This window comes from Fukomys damarensis, unplaced genomic scaffold (genome assembly GCF_012274545.1).
Source record: "Fukomys damarensis isolate Sample0158 unplaced genomic scaffold, DMR_v1.0_HiC HiC_scaffold_12, whole genome shotgun sequence".
NCBI classification, from domain to species: Eukaryota; Metazoa; Chordata; class Mammalia; order Rodentia; family Bathyergidae; genus Fukomys; species Fukomys damarensis.
The window spans coordinates 40,612,805-40,635,945 of record NW_022900924.1 but is presented as its reverse complement, the minus strand read 5'-3'; the positions used below and the strand labels follow the sequence as shown (position 1 = coordinate 40,635,945).

The following is a 23,141-nucleotide window of genomic DNA, read 5'->3' as shown; positions in this document are numbered from 1 at the left end:
CTGAGCGAGACTACGGAAGCCGGAATGAGTGGGCTGTGGGGTTTGAGTGAGTGATGTATGTGGGAAACTTGTCTTAAAAATTTTCTTGATGTTATTAAGTCAAAATATCCCGAGTTGTACTGTAGGTTGACTGATGTAGTCCCCTATTTACAGAGGCACTTCTAAATGCCAGGACTAGGGTAAGAGCTCCAGACTAATAGCACAGGATTCTTCCCTCGAAGTACGGCTGTGTTAAAATGAGTACCTACGTTTTAGGCATAACCACAGTAAAACAGCTGCCCCGGAAAATTTTGTTGATAAACTAAAGGACAGAAGAAAAGAAAGGAATTCAAATTAGGAAACTGGAGTTAGGTTCACCGTTCATACCCCGTTTACTAATTAGAATTATGAAACCAGAATATGTTTAATGCACTGACATGCTATTTTAGTTTTATAGCATTACTCTACTAGATGATAAGCCGTATTTATCAAGGGGGTATTTATTGAGTGTCTGTTCAGAGTGCCTATACAGACTAGTGACAGAAGAACTTTAAGCAAGCTTACTCAAAACTCAAACGAGGGGTTTTCATTTTTGGTTCGTGGTGGACTTGAATGGCAGTAGCCACGGTTAAGTGTCAATAACAACCTTGTTCTTCACTTCCTAAATACCACTCCCACTGCAGAAGGTGAAGCCTCACTGGATCCGTGACAAGAGTGGAAGGGGTCAGGAGAAGTGAGGAAATCAGTCTTGCATCTCATTTGGGTGAAACTAGTCTCACGTATGGATCTTCTCAAGGTGGGCATATAGAGAATATACTTTGGTCACTTACTGCTTTACTTTTTAACTTTAAAAAATTTCTCTAAGAAACTTCCATATTCAAGGATATGAATAAATGAATATGTGGGGAGAGGCGAGGGGTAGGGGAGTGTGAGAAATGGGAAAGGCAGAGTATGCAAAACATCTTTGATGTTTGGCTCATAGGTCATTCCATTTCTAAATAAAACACATGTACACATCCTTTAACAGGTGCTAGTCTAAATCCTGGAGATACAAAGATGAAGGAAACAAGGATGCAGGAACACCATGGTTATTGAGTGGTTCATGGTCCACTGGTGGAATAAACATGAGAAGAAATAAAAATGACACAGTGGTAAGTTATGTTGTGGTGGACACCCACCAGGCTGCCTGCTTACACTGATCTCTTTTCTTTTGAAAGTGCAGTAGTAGCAGTTGCTGGGAGTCAAGAGAGAGGAGAAGCAAATATGTGTAGTTCAGGAAGAGGAAAGATACAATTAAAGGAGTAAGGATGTGAAAAAGCAAGATACATTCTGGAGACCAAAAGTGTGATGTTGAGATAGGTAGGAATATTTTAGTTTGGTAATTTCATTATGTAAGTGTCTCATTTAAGGACGGCTACAGATTGGTAAAAAGAGACTCCTTGCCTCAACTGTGTGTATGTGCACACATTCAGATTAAATTCATTCCTTATTTAGTCAGGAAAGCAAATTTAGGGGAACCAAGGTGGCTACATAAAGCAGGAGCAGAAGCAGTGTATTTCAGTGTAGCTTTTCTTGGCTCTTCCAAGTTTCTCAAGATAACATGTACAGGCACTAGATTATTTGCTAAAGATGCTCTTGTTTAATGTTAGAAAATTTATGTTATCATTTGTAAAGGTCATACAAATAATCTATGACTTGATATGAAATATTTATAGAAAAGTTTCTAGTTCTTGACACTGATAGAAGAAATTTCAAGAAGGCTTCATCTTCATGTGAGGGGAAGGATAAAATGTGTTTCAAGGACAGCAAATACCAAATAAGAGTCTAGGAGTCTGTTACAATATATCCAACTTTGTTTTTCAGCAATTTTTTATGACTCCTTTCTTTTCTATAATAGGACTTATTTCCAGAGTAATTTTACTTTCACAGCAAAAGCGAGAGGAAGGTACAGAAATTTTTCATAAATACAAGCATCATTGAAAGATATGGTAAATGTTTAAATTTAAAAATTACTGTGGTAAAAGACACACTGCCATTAATTCCCCTCGAAATTCTCCCCCTTGCTCTGAATACTCTTATCCCATAATTTTGACACTTTCTGAAGCAGTTCTGGAAGTCCTCTTTCATGAATATCTTTTGTTGCACTGTTGTGACTCCTTTGATGCCCTAATTGATTACCAATATTTGCCTTTCATTGTCAGTTTTGACTTTGTGGAAGACCTATTTGCACAATGCTAGATCTAGTGAATAAGCTAGGTAAAGACACACCATAAGGTTTCCATGAGCCTGTCTTCTCTTGAATGGCTCTCAGCATCAGCATTCGTGTATTTTCTATTACACCTCATGCAGGTATACAGAAAAAAGAACTGTTTCAGAAAGTGACGGTGATGAGATAGGTGTGTTCGGAGAAGGAGGGAGGATTTTCTTTTCTTTTTTTTCTTTTTATTGAGTTTATTGGTACAATACAGTTACATTCATCATTGGGATTCTGTACCTTTACATAATAGGTCTTGATTCTCATCTTTTTCCCTGTGTCCCTGCCCTCCCTTCACCCCCTCCTCCCCTCCCCATTTACAAACACTTTATTTCCATTTTTTCAGTTTCTCATATTTTTTTTCTCTCAGAAGGGAGGATTTTGAGGGGGATTAATAGCAATGTATTTTTTACTGTGATAGTTTTTTAAAATTTTAATCATTAACCATATATTTTGATCACCCCTTGTACCTACTGCTACACATACATAGCCTCCCTTCATCATCAGCATCCCCCACCAGAATGGTACATTTGTTATAACTAATAAACCTGGTTGGCACATCATATTGCTCAAACTCCATAGTTTACATTGAGTTCACCTTTGACGTTGTACATTTTATTATTTTGGACAAATGTTTAATGATATTATAGTGTCACCATTGTAGTATCCTCTGTGCTCTGTCTGTTCTTCCTCCCTTCCCAGAACACCTGTCAATCATTAAATGTTTACTGTCTCCATTGATTTTCCTTTTCCAAAATAGTATATAGTTAGAACCATATAGTATATAGCCCTTTCAGGCTGGCTTCTTTCATTTAGTAGCATGCAGTTAAGTTTCTTTTATGTCTTTTTGTGGCCTGATTTAATTTTAGCACTGAATATTATTCTGTTATCTGGATATAACATAGCTAATTTATCCATTCAGTTAGAACATTCTAATTACCTCTAAGTTTTGGAACTTATGAATAAAACTGCTATAACATATTCGTGCAGGGTTTTGTATGAACTTAAGTTTTTGACTTCTTTGGATCAGTACTGAGGAGTGTGATTACTAGGTCAAATTACAAGAGTATTTGTAAAAAAGCATCAGATTATCTTAAATGGTGGCTGCACCATTTTCTATTCTTGTCGACAGTGAGTGAAACTTTCTGTTGCTTCACATTATCACCATCATTTGTTGTTGTCAAGGTTTTGGATTTTTGCCATTTTAATAGGTATACCGTGGTGCCTCATTGTTTTAATTTCACTTCCCTGAAGACCTGTGATGTGGAACATCTTTTTATACGCTGGTCATCAGTACAGTGGTACCTCCCTTCCTCGGCTTGCTTCTTTCCACTGTTCTGGTCACAAACTGAATTGGACAAAAACAAATCAAATTCAATGGTTAGGTTCAACATTGACCTTATGGGGAAATTTGATTCAATTCTTGTCCAGTTTGGTTTGTGACCAGAATCATGAAGAGAATTGAGTTTGTGAACTGAGATACCACTGTACATCTTTTTTGATGTGGTATCTGTTTTAGGTCTTTGGCCCATTTTTAAATGGTTGGTTTGTTTTATTATTGTTCAGTTTGAAGGGTTCTTTGAATATGCTTTTTGTAAATATTTTCTAGCCTGTGACTTGCCTTTTTATTTTAGTGGTATTTTTTGTGGAGTAGAAAAATTTTAATTTTAATGATGTCTACTTTTTCAATTCCCTTTTTCAGGATCATGCCTTTGGTATTGTATCTGAAATATCATTACTATCATCTAGATTTTTTTCTGTTACATACTTGGAGTTTTATAATTTTTCACTTTACATTTATATTGGAAGGTGATCAATCCTCCTACTGCCTAGAAAGTGGGATGGCGAGGGCTAAAGAAAGACAGACAGTAAAGCCATGAATAATTTCAAAGCACATGGGGGGCTGGGAGGTCAGTGCCTCAGAGTGGGCAAAGACAAAAAGACACTCCTAGCTAGCCATTATTTATTGGGTACACACAGTAATTGGAGGGAGCATAAGGTGACTTAGGGGGATGTGTTAGTCCTGTGTTGGTGAGGATTTTATGTTGATAAGGGCAATAAAGGGGACATTCTTACAATAATAAGTGGGCTGAGATAGCAGGCTAATAAAGAATTTACCTTTCTCCTAGGTGAAACCTTTCCCTTTTTTAAATTACCACTTGATTCTCAAAGAACCAGGATGTCTTCAGCTGATGTACTGTTGCCCTTGAGCATCACATTATCATGGGACTATTGAGTCCTCAACTTGTGACCTGAGGCAAAACAGAGTTATGTTTCTGCCTGTCATGGCAGGTGCCCAGGCATGGTGACCTTGGGCCTTAGACAGCTGTAGTCATACTTTAATTATGAAATGATTTTTCCCCCAAAGTTATATAAAATGGCTCTTGATACATTTAGATTCAGAAATCATTTTAAATTAATTTTGTGCAGGGTGTGAGGCCCATGTATAGGTTAATTTGTGTGTGTGTGTGTGTGTGTGTGTGTGTGTGTGTGTGTGTGTATCCCATTGTTTCAGCACCATTTATTGAAAAATTTATCTTTTCACTACTGTACTACCTTCATCCCTTGGTCATAGATCATTTGCTTGTATTTATGTGGGTCTGTTATTGGGCTTTTAATTCTGGGCATTGGTCTGTCTGTTTGTATTCCTTAGTACATGTTTGCAGTACATAATGTTTACATTCCTTGTGTAGAGTTGGTACTAAATGTATATAACACATCTTAATTCCTTTTTTATCCTTATTCTCTTTCCTTCCCTCCATCTCTTGATCCCCTTCCCATTTGAGAAAGATCTATCTCCCTACTTCTCATTACTTATCTTTTATTTTGCCCTCTATCTATAATTTCTTTCTCTTACGAAAGAAACCATATGATAGTTAAGCTTGTATCTGATTTATTTCACTTATTAGTATAGTCTCAAAATGCATCCATTTTTCAACAAATGACTTATCTTTCCTTATCGCAGAATAGAAATAGTACAAATGGCCAGTAAGTACATGAAGAAATGCTCAACATCTATGACCATTAAGAAATGTAAATTAAAACAATAGGGAGGCTCCATTTTACCCCAGAAGAATGGCCATCGTCAAGAAATCAAATAAAAATGCTGGCAGGGCTTCTGGCATGGGTATGTGGGGTACCCCTCTACATTATTGTTGGGAATGTAAATTAGTTCCACTATTATGGAAATCTGTGGAGATTCCTCAACAAACTAAAACTAGACATTCCATTTGATGCAGCCCCATCTAGGTATCTTCTTGAGAGTTAGAGACATCATATTATAGTGATACACACATACCCATATTTATAGCAGCACAATTCATAATAGCTAAATCTTAAAAATAGCTTATATGTCCATCAACAGATGAATGTCTGTTCTGTCACTAATACCACACTATCTTGATTGCTCCACCTTTATAGTAAATACTGAAGTTGGGTGGTTTCAGTCCTCTTAATTTATTCTTCTCCAAAGCCTCTCTTCACCTTTTATTTTTTCCTGTAGTTACTTTAACCTGTAGGTTAAAAAGGTCCCTGTAGTTACTTAAACCAGCTTAAGAAAATGTGTGTTTGGAATTAAGAATTTCACTAACGTGTTAAGAAGCCACCAGCTTCTGGCCTTTCTACTCTGCCATTTTAAATATGAATAAATAAATATGGAGAGGTCAATAGATGTTGTGATGTTCAAACACTAACTTCAGAATCCATGTATATATAGTCTTTCTACCATATAATACAGTTTACAACACTAGCTGAAACTATTACTCTTAAGTTGTCATTTTAAGATATATATATATATATATATGTATGGAATTTATTTTTAAAGTACTGTGATAGTTTTACTTGTCAACTATACTGGGTTAGGGGGTGCCCAGATAGCAGGATAAACATTATTTTTGGTGTGACTATGAGGATAATTTCAGATGGGATCAGCATTTGAATACTGAATTGGTAAACTCAGGAAAGTAGATTGCCCTCCCCTGTGTGGGTAGGCGTCATACATCTGTGGAGGGTCTGAGTAGAAAGAAGAGCAGGTAGAAAAGGAGAAATTCATGTATTTTTTTTTCTCCCTGCCCGGCTACTTGAACTGAGACAGAATCTCATTTCATTTTCTACCCTTAGATTAGGATTTATACTATTTTTTTCTTTTCTTTTTTTATACCGTGGATCAAACTTGGGTCCTTGAGCTTGCGAGGCAGGTGGCAGAACCACTAAGCTGAATCCCTGGCCCCTGGGATTTATACTATTGACCCCTTGTTGTCCGGCCTTGGGACTCACAATTAAACTACCAGTTTTCCTAGTCTTCACCTTGCTGATGGCAGACCATAGGACTTCTTAATCTCCCTAATCTTCCAAAGTCATGGGAGCCAGTTCTTCATGGTATATATGTGTATCTATCTCTTATTCATTTCTTTGGAGAACCCTAATGCAAATATCCACTGTTATATCACTATCAAAATAAATCTTTGAATCTTTTTCCACTAATGGGGCCATTTGATTGCATTCCTAAACACATGGTGCAAGAAGTTTAAAGTTTTATTATATTAGTTAACTAGCTGTGTTCCATTCAAAATTCTATTGAAAACCAGCCTGAAAGTATAGCTAAGCAGTAAAAAATCTGTTATTAGAGAAATATTTTAAACTACAATCTTTCTGATAAGGGTCGATACTTCTTCCTTTATTCATATTGTCTTTATTGGCAAGATCCTAACTTTTCTTTTTCCTACCAGAGAATAACACATTTCTTCGAGAATGAAAACATTGTCAGTGTAATCCACTTGAGGGTGCTATAAGATCATTGTGGTATCAAATTGTATATTTACCAGAAACCTGCCGACTAAACAAGGATTCAGGGATGGGGGACTATGATCTATTATATGGGGTCATTTTAGGATAATTATGGCCCTAACACCTCCTTCATCTAAGTGACTAGTAAATGTTTTGAAGATATTATTTTTATTGATCATATGTCATGGCCCAGAAATGATCAACTTAGTATTTTTGAGGTTGGTTTGTTTTTTCCCCTAGTGGAAAGATCATTGGTTTTAGCTCTAATCCAGGCTGGCAAAGTCTGAATAGACTCAAAGTGAACTCTGGACAGCTCCAGGGGAGGGGGCAGAGTACTGCTTCATTTACATTATAACCCATGCACGATGTACGAGGCATTGCTGGAGATGTGCAATGCTTGACCATATGTAGTAGCCATCTGTAGTGCTAGTCTTAGGCAGCGTGTCTTCCATGTTTGCCTTTGTGTATAAGAATGAGAAATAGAATGAAGGTATTTCAGCAAAAATCTGTTGTGACTGTTGGTGGAAAAAGTTGAAAGATGTGTGTGACACTGTTATGGAATAGTTACTTGATCATGACTCCTTATAAGGACACACACACACACATACACACACATACATGCACACATACTTCTTCAGCTTAGGTTTTTAGTTGAAAGATGTGTGTGACACTGTTATGGAATAGTTACTTGATCATGACTCCTTATAAGGACACACACACACACATACACACACATACATGCACACATACTTCTTCAGTTCTTAGGTTTTCATTTTTCTGGCAGTTTCTCATAATAGTATACCAATAATATATAGGGATTATCAAAGAAAAGTAGAAGTTTAATGATAAATAAATAACATTTTTCAGTGCATTCTCAATTGCTTTGACACCCATTTCCAATGCAAAGTATATATTTTCTAAAAATTAAAGTAGTTTATCATCTTTTAATTATTAAAGAAACTTTTTATTTTATTGCTGGTAACACTAAAGGAGAATTTCGGGAATTATAAATGTAGTTAGTATATTACCCACCTTAGTGAAATCCATTGGAAAATCCAGTATATCAAGGAAAGGATTTAACTGAGATCTTGGCCACTTTAGACATGGCCTGTGATTATCTGTAGACACAGAGTCATCAAATTGTCAAATGCATTAATCCATTTATTCAATGAGTATTTGTTGAAGATTAGGCATTGTTTTACGTGGTAGGGATGTTATAGTGAAAAATGCACCACGATTCTTGCTTTCATGAAACTTGCCTTCTGGAGGGAGATAGAGAGTGAGCACAAAACATAGTAAGTAATTAAATGGTGAGTATATTAGGTGATGCATCTCATAGAAAAAGAAGTAAATCAAGTCTAGGCACACTGGAAGTACAGAAGGAGGAGTATAGCAGTATGAAATAGAATAGTTAGGGAAGGTCTTGTTGAAAAAGTACCATTTAAGCCCAGACTTGAAAGTGATGAGGCATTAGTCATTTAACTTATTTGAGCAAAGAAAAGTAGGGCCAGAACTAAGATTCTAACAGATGAAGGCATGTGGTGTATTTAAGGAACACCAGGAAGACAGTGTGGCAAGAACCTGTGTGGGTGTGCTGTGGTGCTTTGTAAAACATTGCAGGAACTTGACTATTACTGTTAGTGGATGGGAGTCACTTCAAGATTTTGAGCAGAAGGGCATCATGAACCATAAAAGGATCACTTTGGCTACTCTATGGGCTGGACTGACTAAAAGGAAGAAAGCTTCACAGAAGGCTAAAAATCTCCCCACTCCCTAGAAAATATAAATTTACTATAAATGTCAACTCATTATATAGAATAATATGAATTTTCAGTGACTATAAGAAAGTTAAGAGTGTGAGGAACTATAATTGTGAGCTAGGCACTTATTATAATGAGAAGAACTTTAGCCCAGGAGTCCGTAGCTATATTTTGGACAAATCACCTAATTTTCCATGCCTCTCTTGTCACCTTTAAAACTAAACTTTGAGATTTAACCTTTAGTATTTTTTGTTCTATGATGAAAAGTATTCCAAGAATTAAAAGTGCTGGTAAGTGTGGGTTCCTACTGTGTCTGATCTCTTTAAGTGAATGAAATTCTCTAGTTCCTTTAGTCATAGTTAGAAGAAGGACCGGGCCCAGAAATCACTGAGACAGAATGTCTAGTCACTGTTAGGAAGCATCATTGTGACACTTTAATATAGATTCCATTCTGGGCACTGATCTTCAGTTTTTAAATTCAGGAATTTGAGTCATGCTTGGCAGTCCAATACACACTATCAAGCTAATGGGACATGGATCTAGAAATCACATTGATGATGTATTAATGATGAGATAGCACTGGTATGTGGTTCAGTAATGCATATTGAGTGTAAGTGTTTTCTCCTCTGGAAAGCCAACTTCAGTCAAAAATTTGTGAGCCAAGAATAAAAGTAAATTCAAAAAAACAAAGATGAAAAGAAAAAACAAGAAATGAAAGCAAATATAGTTTGTTGGATAGTATTAATAATCTTCATCAAACTATGTAGTCTTATGCATTCTGTTCCTCTTTATGAATATTTCTGCTAAGGTGATCATACACTCTGCTCACTTGGACATACTCCCCCCACTCCATCTCCATGTATGTCAGTAATATATGTATATAATTGCTGATGTGTTTGTGTTTGAAAACTATTTTCAAATGCAATTTGTAGTTATTTTTAAATTTTTCTCAAAGTGGGAAGCCAGTGTACAAAAGAGATGACAGCAGAATTACTCTAGTTGAAGCAGTGACCAGAACATATTGAAAATTCATTAATTCCTTTTCCTTTTTGTTCCCCCTCTGTCCTCCCATTCATGTACCAACTGATGGCTCTATAGGTAGCTTTAAAGAATAAGCCAGACTTATTAAAAGATTACTTTTCAAAGCAGTGTTCTATATCATTGATTTTTTAATATTATTGCATTTATTGGCATTTTTTAAGTATACAGTAAGTTACATTCATCATTGGGATTTTGTATCTTCACATGACAGATCTTGGTTCTAATTTTTTCCCCATACCCCTGCCCTCCCTTCATCCCCTCCACCCTCCCCTTCTTACAAAGACTCCATCAATCATCATCAAGACCCAACCACATAGATTTTGTTATTTTCTAAACACTCCATGTTTTTCTTGCCTCAAAGCTTTTGTACTTAATTATTTTTTTGAAATTTTCTTCCCTCGTTCATCTTTGTTTCTATCCTCACAACTTGAAGAGTACCTATTTTATCTTAGTTTTCCATTTATTTTCGTCATGACACTGATCATAGATTATCTCCTTGATTGCTTATCTACCCCACTAATATATAAGATCCATGAAGGCAGAACTATAATCTGTCTTGTTTGTGACTCTGTTTTAAAAAAAAATATTTTAACAGTACTAGGGATTGAACCCAGGGTCTTTGTGCTGAGCTTTATCCCCATCTTTTTAATTTATTTTTTAAAATTTTGAGACAGGAATTCACTAAATTGCCTAGGCTGCTCTTGAGTTTGCTGTCCTCCTGTTTCACACTCTCAGAGTGTAGGATTACAGGCCTGCATCACTATGCCCAGTTTGAATGAATGGCTATTTAAAAATATTTTCATGCAAATATTACACTCATTCGCAGTAGGACATTGTATGTCATATAAATGCCTGAGCAAGACTCAGTTAACATGTAGAATACAAAGGAATCTGCAAATGAACTCCAATTCTGGGCAATAGGATCATCTGTTGTCTTGGGCGGCAGTTATGGCAAACAGATATGTTATTTGGAGATTATAGCAACAGACAAAGGAATTGTTCCAAAAATTAGTCCATATTGCAAATGGGCTAAAAGTGCTTTTTGGGCAGATTCAGGGAGGACAGTGACTCAGTACTTTAGAAGAATGTAGCTTAATTTTTTTTAAAACCTGACTTCAGAGGAGGTTTTATTTTTTAAAAAATAAGCTTAAATTTAAGTTAAGTGATGTGGTAGCCAAAAATTCAACTATAATTTTCTCTTTTATTTCCTTTGCCCTAATACCCCACCCCATGTTACCATTTGTTTTTTGTTTTTATCTTGGATTAATAGTTGCAGATTTCATATTTGTTATTAGGTATAGTTTTTCTTGGTGTTCTCTGTTTATAGGACAAAAGCTGCATATTATATTAAGATTCTCCACATTAACAGAATCAGTAGCATGTGTACATGCATTTTTAAAAGGAGATGTATTTTAAAGAATTGATATTGGGGTCCAGCAAGTCAAAATATATATGGGCTGCAGGCTAATGACCAAGGAGGAGTCTGCTGCCTGAATTTCCTCTTGTTTGGGGGAGGTTGGTCTTGTTTTCTATTCGGGTCTTCAAATACTGGATGAGGCGGGGAATCTGCTTTGCTAAAAATTCATTTATTTAAATGTCAGTCTCATCCCAATATACCTTAGAATAATGAAACTAGAATAATGTTTCACCATATATTTGGGCACCATGGCCAGTCAAGTGGACACATAAGATTAACCATGAAAACTGTGTTCTAGTTCAATGCTAAATCTGGAGCAGTACCATCCCATGATGATGAATCAGCTGGAAAGCATGTTATGTGGGGAACAGCTAAAGGACCTAGGAATATTTGGAAATTCTGTGTCATTCAGCCTACTGGGTTCCATACACTTGTCCATACTCAATATCAATCTGAATTGAATCATCACCATTTACATATAACAGAGTTATAATACTAACTGTAAATATATCATAGTCTTTTGGTCTACAATTACATTAATTTCATTTAAAGGCCTTTATCAATAGAATTTTTAAGCTTGCAATTTTTTATTTTGCTACCCCCAAATCTAGCTTTTAAGAATATTACTTTTACAGTGAGCACTGCATAAGAAACTTCTACATTTTGCACGGGTTGTCCAAGTGACTTCTTTTTTGGTTTATCCAACGTCACTCCTAATTGTGGCAACCTAGAATTTTCCCGTAAATCATTTCATTCCCATTTCTTTGAGTACATTTCAGTTTCTCTCCTCAATAAGAATAAACAAAACTAAACACTACCATGTGAGGGAAGTATTTTGGCTATGTTTTTACTATTTTGTTATTGTGATTTTTTAAAAAATTAGCTGAGCATCCAGAATCTTCATTGGCATCCAGGTGACTAGCATAAATATGAGAGTTGTAATTCATTCATTTACCTAATATTTGTTGACTGTCTACTTATTCCAAATATCTACTTGCTTATATTCATTGAAGAACAAATTTTTAAAAATCCTAATTGAAAAAAATGACACAAGTCGTTATTGCTGATGTTTTGATTTAACTAAAAAAATCTTCCCTTAATTCTAAACCTATGGACTTGGTTGTGAAAAAAAGTAGTTTTTTAATACCTTCTATCAGTTCCACAGAATTAAAGAACAAATATCCTTTTTATAACTTAAAAATATAAGGTAGGAAAAATTTCACAAGTATATGATATCATTTCCAATGGTAAGTACTTTCACATTGATTTTATCTTTTTATGATTAAGACATATTTGAGCCCTTTGCCATTTCTTCTTATTTCTGGCCAAATTAAAGATAATTAATTTCCTGGACTATATAGCAAAAAATGTTTCTTTAAGACCCTTGGAATCAGTGATATAAGAACTTTCAGAAATGTATTTTATGAAATATTCTGGGTTTACATATTATTTTTTCCTAGTGGTTACAGAACGAGACAGCTAAAATGTGAGACAAATATTCCTATGCTATACTGTATCAAAATTATCAAATAAAAATTTATTTTACTAGTAAAGTAGACTGATAATAGATTATTGTGATTTTTCTGGGCATCTGTCTTTACAAGCCCACTTGCTTTTTTCCAATATTGATGCCTTACTTGTATATGTGAGATTTTTAAAAACATGCTTATCCATTTAAGTGGGGGTATACTTCCCAATTTTCCTAAAACTCATAGGTGTTCATTTAACTTTGTATTAAATCCTTCAAGACTCACGTTCCCCTGCAGCATTCAACTCACTTCTCTAAAACTAACACTGGCATATCACATCTCAAGTATAAAAGGGAGCTATGAAAATCCTTTTGGAGTTTCCTCTCTCAAGACTCCATTTATCTCTTCCAGAGTATTATGTACTATTCCTAAAGGTCATACAGCATTCAAATACTCCCTAAGAAACTCAATTTAATTAGAAAAGTCATTCTTTCTTTCTTGTTTTCAAGTAAGTCATTCTTAATCTCTCTTTTGTTCTTCAGGAAGTTGCTTTTCTTTAAGAAGTCATTTCTATTCCACTTATTCATCCTCTCAGAAAGTTCTCCCTTTTCCCATTTTGTTAGGCTATTTTCTGACCCTATCCCTCATTACCATTTGGATTGTCCTCATTACAGTAATAGTAAAATTTGACTATATAATTTATAGATCTGTGAAAATTGGATATTGGCATAGTGGTATTTTTTATAGTTTATATATTCTATAAATTATTAATTGGTATTTTTCCTGTCCACATGATTAAATGATGGTTTTTTTTCTTCAGTTGGGCACTTATCATAGATGTATGATTATTGTTTTAAGGAAATGGAAGTAGAGAAAATTGAAAGTCTTCTACTTGCAGCTTTGATGGAATAGCTAATATCAGACTAAAATTTCCACATAAACAGAACTCCTGCCAAAAAAGAAAGAAAGAAAGACATATAAAATCCTGGGCAAAATATGAGGCAACTGTGTTTAGACACTGGAGAACAGTCAGTGCAGGCTGCAGTATCTGAGAGAAGGGAAACAAACTAGGCAATAGCTATAACTTCCCCATTTTCTGGCTAGAGGCACTTATGAGACAATGTTGAGAAGAGGTGGAACCCATACAGCCTGGCAGCCTTGTTGAGGTGAGGTAGATATCAGAGTTTGGGGAGACTTGAAGAACAGGAATTTATGGTGGAGAGGACCAAAAAATAGAGATCTAAGTGGTAAAAGAATTCCAAAAATTTGCATGGGTATGCCTTTGAGTTTTTGACTGAATATTAAGTTGTAAATATTTAGAATGACATCCCATGAGAAGAAAACACAATTACCAGGTACAGAATAACTACTGGGAAGCCATAAACTGAACAACTATCAGTTTCTCAGGGTTGTGAGGTGTTTGAATTCTGACCAGCTTCTATAGAAAGACCTTCTGGAACATTCTGGCAAAAAATTCATTAGCAAGCCCCCAAAGGCCACACTTCTAGTTTCAGTCCTAAGAAGATCTAAAACTAACCCTAGAGTAAGACCCTTATTAAAATAGTTGAAGAAAGAAGCTTCAAAATGACCAACCTAATCTAAGTAAATTAATTCCCTACCAGAACAAAACTGAACTTCCTTTAATGAAACATATAAAATTTATATATGTAATTTACCATGTCCAACATCCATCAAAAATAACTAGATATACAAAAGCATGAAAGTGTCATCCATAACCAGGGGGAAACCCCATTGATAGAAACAATCCTAGAAATAATAGATGAGATAGTGGAATTAACAGAATTAATAGCAATATTACAAATAATGTATAAGGATTCAGAGTGGGAATGGACATGCAAACAGGAAAGAGACCTGCAATTTTTGTTTTGTTTTGTTTTTGCTTTTCTGTGTTTCTCCCTTGGGATGAATTCTAGTGCAAGTACAAGGGAGTTTAGGTAAGTTCCTTCTCCTCTTCCACAGGTAGGTTTACTCTTTGGTTTTACCCTTTCTCCCTGAAACGCTGATAGGCTTGCTGTGGTTCACCATATTATAACAACTTGAAAGTAATGAATCAAAGATTGCTAGAGAGATGGTTTGGCTCAGTGAGTACCTACTGACAACTCCAGGACCTTCTGTAGTCCAAGAACACATGAAAAAGCAGTGAACATTTCCACAAGAAAGAAAGGGCACAGGATATAGGTGAGAAAGACTGACTCAGCAGACTTGTAGCACATTTTCAGTCTCTCAGCCAAAAAGAGGCGACACTAAGGGAGATGGAGAAAGATTAGAAGAAATGCTGCTATATCTCAGTAGATTTTCAACACAGTGGAGAAACATGATCTCCAGTGAGATCAATTAACATCCAGAGCAGACAGTTTATCCATCGGTTGTCATAGTGGTATTTGATTAACTCAGTAACAATCAGGAAGAGGAAGGGATAAAGAGAAAACAATTGTAATACTGAGTCTTCTAAAACATCTCAGTTTGTTTCTTGTTAAACAGCCTAAAACAAAATGATTTCATGCTCCCCAGTTGCTCTCCTAAGCATGTAGTTTCAGATTCATTACTGGATAATTTTAGAGATGTACTTACTTCTGTACAGGAATAAACATGAAGCCAGCCTGCAAACCTATGAAAAGCTAATGCACTTTGTGTAGGTAAGCAATTTGAAAACTGACATGTGGATATATTCTTGAGAAGAAAGGTAAAAAATGCAGTAGACAGCTAAAAATAAATGCTCTTCTCTATCATTTTAGAGAAGATGTGGTGATTAAGTCCTTCACTTTGTCTTATCAGCAGATACGCAGCTGCAATAAAAAACTCCATCTCTCCTATCAACCTCATCTGTGAGAATTGAATCTATACCTTGTTAAAGCTTTTCTTTCCTAAACATCAGGATGATTTAAAGGAAACACATATCCAGGCTGAAACCTAATAGTCCCTTGCCACTCACTTGAAAAAATTCACTACCTTGCCACTCACTTGATAAAATTCACTACGAGTTTTAAGTTCATGTAGTGTCCCTGGTTAAAATAAAGCAGCACACTCCTGTTACCTTATCATAATATAGTTTCTCTGGGGCATTAGACTTTCATTTCTTTAAGGTCTGATCTGAAGTGCTATCTACTTTTGGGTCACTTGAACTTTGTTGGTTCTTAGTTCCTAAAGTTAGGTGGACATTTCCAGCTTTAAATTTCAGTGATTATGTGATTCTTTAAGTCTAAAAATGAACTATCTTGGATAACATGATACTGCTTTTTCAGAGTAAAAAAATGGAAAATGGAAGTGTTATTTTTTAGTTATTATAAAATTGGGTCAATTCATCCTCTGATGCCAGTGATTTTGGAAGAATTTTTATCTAACAAAACAAAAGGTTTTATTATTTATTTATATTTGTTTACTTTTCAGAAATTAGAAGCCTGAACAAAAAAAAAGGTTGTGTTGTAGAGAGTGCTTATAGTCCAGAGAGTTACTATAAATATTTAGTAACACAACAAATCAAGTTATTACATGACAGGAAGGGTTATATACAGAGATCGGAATATGCACATGTATGTATAAATATATAGTTATAGCTATGTATGTCATGGTTTCATTGCCATAAAAATATGGAAATTAAAGGATAGGAGTTCGTTACCATATTTTAAAATACTCCTTAGACCAGACTGATAGGTTCATGTGTTCCTGAACATCAAGATAATTGAAAACTAAGAAGTGAATTGGACTATCAAATAAGCTGCAGTGGTCATGTGTTACCTTCTGTCAGTCTCGCATCCCTTTTTCGCATTTTTGCTAACAATACTCTACATTTCTCTTAAAGTATGTTCTTCTCTCTGTCTCTGTTCTTGGGCTTCTGGTGGCCTATAACACTGAATCTAAAACAGGCATGTGGTTATGATGTACAGGTCACTTATCATGTGTAATCTGCATAATTAAGTGGACTGATTTAAGAGTAGGCAGGTAACTTGATTTAGGTCAGAGAGTTTTAGGTTAGGAATTCTACATAAGCTTTTGAAATGATCCATTTTATTGCTTTAATTAATTTATTTAATTATTTCAACCTGAAGCTACTATCAGTTATGAAGCCACCATATGGAGACTTTGAATAAAGGCTACATGGAAGAGAGGAGAGCAGACCGAGTACTAGTGACAACTTTTGAGTTGGTAGCTCAAGCCAGACATGAAGACTGAGTTATCCCTAAACTTTTCAGATAGTTAAATAGATAAATCCTCTTGTTTGCTTAGATTAATTTAAGTTAGATTTTTTTTTTTTTAACCTGCTGCAAAAAGTACTATAGTGTATATTTTCCATTTGCCCTCCAGGTCCACTCCTCTCCAACCTTCATCTGTGCTCCAGCTCCAGGGGACTGACCTGTGTGACTGCATCAAAGTACTTGTTTGTTCTCTGGCTTCTGATGGTATTGAGGCAATGGAAATCCCCCTGGAGAATAGGGCATCACATTTATTCTCTATGGCACCTGTCTGTCAGATCATAATAGGTTAGCTGGAACCTCTTTTAAATGCTCTAAGACCTGCTAACTGCCCTTTTCTCTCCAGGTGTGAGTAGCCATTTTCTCTCTGCACACCATCAGACCTAGGGAAGCAATACTTTTGCAGTTACTATCCCTGAGAAAAAATATCACACCAAGTGATTTCCCTTAAACTTTTCCATACTTTTATAAATAATCTCTTTATTAATTTATCCTCAAATATCCATTTTGTAAGGAACTATTTTGTTCTGTCGTGGTCCAGAGCAAAACATACTTTGTGCATATTAATTTTCATAAATGGAAAATGCAGTAATTTAAAAAGATGTAATCAGATTTTCCATGTGAACAGTGTATTGTTTGATAGTGAATGCTTAGTTGAGTATAGAGACAAATCTTTAGACTTTCATTGCGTAGAATTTTGGGAAGCCTTTGATGAATGAAATTCTCTTATCAATATCTAGATGAACTGAGAGTTGGATTCTTTCTAGTTTATCACTTCTAAAAACAACCATAGTCGAACTCTATCTTGTTACCCATAGTTGGATAAGTTTGTTTTCAAAAATTTAAATTTTCACTTCTATAGGTCTTAGAGCTACTTGAATTTCTGTGAATGAAGAAAATATTTGAGAAATGCATACCAAATTAAAAGACAGCAATTCGTATGCAATTAAAACATTCATCTGTACTCAGTGAGTTTACATTTCATGATTATTTGTTCAGATTTCTCTCATGCCATCTTTGTAAAAGTGTTTCCTAAGGAATTAACACAGCTACAACCATGCTAATTTCATATTTATTTATTAAAGTGATTTTTTTATGAATCCAGATTTTCAATATAAGAAGAGAGACAAATATCAGATCAAAGAAGTTAAAGATGTGTTAAGTTAAACTAGAGGTATCAGTAGTAACTCATGCTTCATTAAAATATAGCCTTTATTTTTTTAGAGAAGTTTTAGATTTTCAGAAAAATTGAGAAGAAAGAGTTCCCATGTACCTTTTCTTTCCATCCCCCACAGTAATAACATCTTGCGACAGTGTGGTAATTTGTTACATTTGATGTACCAATGTTGTTACATTATGATTAATTAAAGTCTTAGTTTACATTAAGGTTCACTGTAGGTTGTGAAGATCTCTGAGATTTGAGAAATGTGAAATATCATGTAGTCATGTTAGTGTCATATAGAATAGTTTCATCATCATCAAACCCCCTATACTATACCCTTTCATCACTCTCTCCCTCTCCCAACCCTGCAACCACTGACATTTTTACTTTGGTTTTGACTTATAAATGTCATATGTAATAATTGCAATTATGTAATATGTAGCCTTTTATTATTGGTTTCTTGCACTTAGCAATATGCATTTATGTTTCCTCCATGGCTTTTCATAGGTTGATAACTCATTTTTTTCTTGATTGCCGAAGAACAGTACATTGCATGAATGTCTACTGTAGTGCATTTATCCTTTTATTTCTTGAAATACGTCTTGAAAGAGACGGCAACCCCCTGCTATGAGAGAGATATGCAGGGTGCTGGAAATGACACAAGCTGAGTCTTGAAGGATTGTGCTGAACAGACTTGTTTACTATGCCAGGGAGAGGTGGGTGAGGAGGCCATCCAGGGAGAGGAGAAAGAGCTCAGGGATGTGCGATAGCACGGTACTTTAAAGGCTCTGTGTTAACTCAGAGCCTTGGGCTAGGAGAGTGAGAGGGTATTCTTGGAGGACTTTATATACCACTCTAAAGAGTTTAGATTTTTATTTTGGATAAAGGAAATATAGTACTATTAGCAGATTTTAAAGAGAGGAATGACTGTTCAGTTTTTTTCTTTTCAAAATGGTAGCATTCCAGAGGCAATGTGCAAAAAATAAAATAAAATTAAATTAAATTAAAATAAAGAAAGAATGGAGAGTCAATGGATAGATCTTGAGCCTATAATGTTAAGTGAAATAGGCCAGACACAGAAAGTTAAATATAACATGGTTTCTCTTAAAAGAGCACCCAGAATACAATGAAAGAGTAAAATAAAGGGGAGATAGGACACAGGGAAGCAAACTTTTTGGAGATGGAGAAGGGAGGGGATCAGGAGATAAGAGAAGAGGATGAGGAAAGGAAGTGGGAGTGGGGGAAAAAGGATTGAAGACTTGAAGATAGGTTATACAAGGTGTTATTGAAAACTATGGTGAATATTTACATTAAAAGGAGGGATGGGTAGGGGAAGGGTAAGAAGGGAAAAGAAAAAAATGTGAGAAAATGAAAAGATGAAAATAAAGTGTTTGTAGATGGGGAGGGGAGCAGGGGGTGAAGAGAGGGCAGGGGTAAGGGGAAAAAATGAGAATCAAGACTTGTCATGTAGAGGTACAAGATCCCAACAATGAATGTAACTGTACTGTATCCCTAAAATGTACCAATAAACTCAATTAAAGCTGAAAAAAAATAATAAAAAAATAAAGTAGGCAGGTGTAACCCAACCTTATATAACTACACCACACTACAGATACTCTTGTGTTTTAGAAATTTGGGTTTTTCTCTTACATTCAAAATAGCAAAATAAGATAATTATTATGAAACCCGAAAAAAAAAACCAGCACAGATCAATATGTAATAAAAAGGTAAACACCGTTTCATATTGGAATGAAAAACCCATACAATGTCAATTTCAGTATGTTCTCTACCAAGGTAAATAAAATTTTCCATATATGTAATAAAAAAAGTATATTACAGTAAAAGACAGATTGTCATTAGCCCCCTTCAAAAACTCCCCCTTGTTTCTAAAACACTTACCTTATGATTCTTGTCACTTTCTGAATCAGTTCCAGAAGACCTCTTTTGTTGAGTGTCTTTAATAGCTAAGACATGGCTGCTGTGATGTCCCCAATCGCTTTAAACATTTTGCTTTCAAGATCATTTGGACTTTGGGGAAGAACTAGTAGTCACATGGTGCCAGATCCTGTGACTAAGATGAGGACACACAAAGATGTTTTTACAAGCTTGCTTTTCTGTTGGATGGCCCTGGGATGCATCATTCATTGTATCATTGATCACACTTTGTAAGACATGAAAGAGAACTTCCAGGACTGCTTCACAAAGTGGGAAGACCAATGGGACAAGTAATTTGAATTGAGGGGAATATTTTGAGGCTAACTAATAACGTATGTCTTTTGCTGTGATAGTATTTTTTAAACAATTTAAATGTTTACCATATATATAATTTTGGGGGGGTGGGGAATACCAGGGATTATACCATATACATATGTACCAGTATTTTCCCAAAGAAATGTAAATATTATGTATCGCAAACTTACCAATAGAAAGAATTATAATATGAGAATCTGAGCTAAGGCAATCATTGTGGGCATGGAGGGTAGGGCCAGGTTAAAGAGATATTTAGGAGGACAAGTAGGCAGATTCTCTTTTGCCGTCTCTGTTTTGGAACATAAAAGCATTGATGGAATTTCCTTGTGAAACCATGTCATTTCATCCTATTTGCTGTTTTTGTGGGTTAGTGTTTTGTTTCTGTTTCTTAAATGGAAATTATTCTGTTTGATGTTTTATTCTTTTTTATAAAAATAAGCTTTCTTGTGTATATTTACGGTGTATACCATGATGGTATAGAAAGAGAATCTAAAATACATTAATTTAGTATAAATCTAAAATACAGTACAGTTTTATTACCTAGAGAGCTCCAGTTGTTCATTATATAACTAAACTTGTTCATCCTATTTATCTTAAGCTGTGCATCCATAATTCCTACTTCTGGGACAGTAAGCATTGTTTTCTCTATTTCTGTATATGTTTGTTTGTTTGTTTAAAGTTCCACCTGTATATGAGATCATGCATCATTTTTTGTTCGGTATCTGGCTTTTTTCACTTAGCACAGTGTCCTCTGGGCTAAGCCATGTTGTGGAAAATGGCAAGATATTATTCAATTCAGTAGCTGAAAAACAAATACCTCATTTAAAATGGGGCACAGGACCTGACTAGACATTTATCTGAAGGAAATATAAAGTACCCAACAGGTATATGAAAAGATGATGAAATATCATTAAGCAATAGGCAACACACATCAAAACCACAGTGAGATTCCACCCTACGTGTTAGGATGGTTACTGACACAAAGTCAAAAGATAATAAATGTTGATGATGAGAAAAAGGAACTCTTGTGAGCTGTCAGTGGTAATTGGTACAGCAATTATGGATAATAGTATGAAGAGATTAGAAACAAAATTAACATGTGACTCAGCAATCCCTCTTCTGGGCATATACCCAAAGGAAATTAAATCACCATCTCATAAAGATATCTGCATGTCATGTTCATTATAGCATTATTCACAATAGACAATATATGGAAATAATTTAAGTACTCATTGATGGACTACTGGATAAAGAAGCTGTGTGTGTGGTTCTGTGTGTGTGCATGTGTGTGTGTGTGTGTGTGTGTGTGTGCATGTTTGTGTGTGATATATATAGATCCTAGGTGTGACTGAAAATACAATGAATACTCAAATTTAAAATGTATATTATCAATGTGAATTAAGAAAAGGGCTAAAGGTGTAGGGGAAGTGAGAAGGGTAGGGAAAAGGAAATAAGGGAAAAGAAAAAATATGAGACAATGAAAAAATGGAAATAAAGTGTTTGTAAATAGGGAAGGGAGGAGGGGGTGAAGGGAGGGCAGGGACAAGGGGAAAAAATGAGAACCAAGACCTGTCATGTAAAGGTACAAGATTCCAATGATGAATGTAACTGTACTGTATACCTAAAATGTACTGATAAGCTCAATGAGGAAAAAATATATACGTTATGGTAAAAGATACACTACCAGCAATCCCTCTCTGAGGACTCCCTCTTGTTTGAAGTATTTACCATATCATTCTTGCCTCTTTCTGAAGCAGTGCTGGAAGTCCTCTTTCATGAATTCCTTAGTTGTGCTGCCATGGCTGAGCTTCTGAATCATTTCTAAATGTTTACCTTTCATTATCATTTGACTTCAGGTAAGAGCCATACATCGCACAGTGCCAGATCCAGTGAGTAAGGTGAATGAGGACGCACCACAGTGTTTTTGTTTACAGGAATTGCTGTAAATGTTTGATCGAATTGGGGGCTGTTCAAAAATATAGGGAATGTTTAAACTTTATTACAGTAAAAAACACACTATTAATTAAATCAACATGCTCACAATACCCCCCTTGCTTTAAATGCATTTGTCCTATTGATCAGTAGTAAAACTGTAATAAATTTACTAAAAAATTGTAAACATTCAGTATATTTTTAAATCACTTGTGTGTGTGAATCTGTGAGAATATATACATATTTTTCAGTTGTAGTAAAAAAGAATGATATATTGTTTGACATTTATTTCTACTAGGGTAAATCTTAGGAAGACATATTTCAACTGAATCTTATAATTTTTCATGTATATGTGTTGTGCTATGCAGTCTTTTATGATTTTTAAAATGATTATTATATTGTCTTTTATTATTATATTACATATTTGTGTTCTTCTCTTTTTCACTTGGTTAATTAGCTAGTAGATTATGTATTTTGTGGAGATTTTCCAAAGAATAACATTCTGATTTATTTATTAATTCTTCTGTTTTCTGTTGATAACTCATTATTTTTGCAATTATTTTGTATAGTACCTGCTTTTGATGTTTTTATTTGTAACTGCTCCTAAGTTAAATTTTACCTTACTCATGAATTAGTATCTTTATGTTATTCAATAAATCTTCTTCAGGAACAAGGCATTTATTCTAATTAAGTGAACATTTATTTATTTTCATCCTTTCAATTTTTATGTGGAACTATTTAAAAGTATACTTTTTCTTTCATTCCTGCTTAATTGTATATCATTGATTCAAAAATTTAGTGTTTTCATTGTCATTGATTTTATAAATTTGATATTTCAGTATCTCTGATTCAGGAGTTTTTAAAAGTTATTTAACAGAATT

General features: G+C 34.9%; 1 long non-coding RNA gene across 1 annotated transcript; it reads left to right on the top strand.

The window, feature by feature from the left end:
* On the top strand, positions 1-22,373 carry LOC104856740. The gene is made up of 4 exons (XR_778691.1): positions 1-55; positions 663-775; positions 1,007-1,130; positions 22,185-22,373. It is a non-coding gene; the product is annotated as an uncharacterized LOC104856740 (long non-coding RNA).
* The last annotated feature ends 768 nt before the right edge of the window (positions 22,374-23,141 follow it).